Below are 2,138 nucleotides of genomic sequence, written 5' to 3'. Positions count from 1 at the left end.
TGTTTAGTGCTGTCTTGTCAACTCCTACCAGCTAGACTCCCAGGTCTGTTTAGTGCTGTCTTGCCAACTCCTACTAGCTAGAGTCCCAGGTCTGTTTAGTGCTGTCTTGTCAACTCCTACCAGCTAGACTCCCAGGTCTGTTTAGTGCTGTCTTGTCAACTCCTACTAGCTAGAGTCCCAGGTCTGTTTAGTGCTGTCTTGTCAACTGCTGACTCCCAGGTCTGTTTAGTGCTGTCTTGTCAACTCCTACTAGCTAGAGTCCCAGGTCTGTTTAGTGCTGTCTTGTCAACTCCTACTAGCTAGAGTCCCAGGTCTGTTTAGTGCTGTCTTGTCAACTCCTACTAGCTAGAGTCCCAGGTCTGTTTAGTGCTGTCTTGTCAACTCCTACTAGCTAGAGTCCCAGGTCTGTTTAGTGCTGTCTTGTCAACTCCTACTAGCTAGAGTCCCAGGTCTGTTTAGTGCTGTCTTGTCAACTCCTACTAGCTAGAGTCCCAGGTCTGTTTAGTGCTGTCTTGTCAACTCCTACTAGCTAGAGTCCCAGGTCTGTTTAGTGCTGTCTTGCCAACTCCTACTAGCTAGAGTCCCAGGTCTGTTTAGTGCTGTCTTGTCACCTCCTACCAGCTAGACTCCCAGGTCTGTTTAGTGCTGTCTTGCCAACTCCTACTAGCTAGAGTCCCAGGTCTGTTTAGTGCTGTCTTGCCAACTCCTACTAGCTAGACTCCCAGGTCTGTTTAGTGCTGTCTTGTCAACTCCTACAGTGGTTCTTCCTTAAAAAGTTGCATCATATTGCAGCACCCAGGTCTGTTTACTTGCGGGCCCAGGTCTGTTTAGTGCTGTCTTGTCAGTGGTTCTTCCTTAAAAAGTTGCATCATGGCACATTATTTATTTATGATTTAAGTGTCAGACATTGTTGCCATTAACGCGCGTTAGAGCTCGTTTGACCACCAGAGAGCATCTTTGAGAAACATTTGACCGTTTTTAATATGAAACTAATCGTTGGATAACAGATCTGCTCTCGGAACTCATTTACACACGTTACTGTGTGTGTTTCGATTCTCTCTCGCACAAACACACACATACACGCTCACCCTCTATAACCACTCTTATATTTACAGTGGTGATGGACAGCTGAAGGCATTTCGTTGTGAATCCTGAAAACAAGCAAACCTAACTCAGAAATACATTTCACTGGTTGCCATGGTGAATAATCCAATAATAATTGGTTGGACACATGAAAGGAAACAAAGAGTTTACCGGAAACTCAACATGAAAATACTTGCAGATCAATTCAGATCAACAATTTTCAATACTAGATCTAATTACATTTAGAGGATTCTAAATTAATATCTAATGGGCTTTTATACAATGATAATGCAGGGATAATAATAAATTCATATATTTGTAGGGGTTGGGCAAATCTGGTTTTAGAGTACTTAAGCATTGAATACATTGAAGTTTTCCCATTTTGGCCTTTAGGCTACACTTTACAACAGGACTCATCTCTGACTGCCTGCAACATCTACAGTGGTACAATATAAATATATTTTTGAATTACTTTTTAAAAATGTATATGTTTATTAAGTTGTCTTGCTTTTCTCAGAACAGCACAAAACGATGCTGAAATAGTTGACCATACGCAGGTAGGCTTTTGCTTCAAATCCTATTGTAACAATTGGATGACATTGGGAGTTCCAGTAAGCAACAATTTGTTGCCTTCATTAGCCTACTTTATTCTTAAAATAACTCCAGCACATAAAAGAGAAAGGAGCCTTAATTAATGAACAATAAAGTGATTTAATTCACAAATGCATTTGACTGTACTTAATATTGGCCATCAACCAGAAACACACCGTGGTAGAAACATGTTGTTGATTTATTTATATTTTTTTACTATTTCAAAATGCACACGTTTAATAAGCTACTGTGCAGTCTGACAAGTAAACCTAGCCCACAGTACATAGTAAACATAGCCCACAGTACATAGTAAACATATCCCACAGTACATAGTAAACCAATCCCACAGTACATAGTAAACATAGCCCACAGTACATAGTAAATATAGCCCACAGTACATAGTAAACATAGCCCACAGTACATAGTAAACATAGCCCACAGTACATAGTAAACATAGCCCACAG

This window comes from Oncorhynchus keta, unplaced genomic scaffold (assembly GCF_023373465.1).
Source record: "Oncorhynchus keta strain PuntledgeMale-10-30-2019 unplaced genomic scaffold, Oket_V2 Un_contig_25382_pilon_pilon, whole genome shotgun sequence".
Classification (NCBI taxonomy): domain Eukaryota; kingdom Metazoa; phylum Chordata; class Actinopteri; order Salmoniformes; family Salmonidae; genus Oncorhynchus; species Oncorhynchus keta.
Note: the sequence above shows the minus strand (reverse complement) of the source record.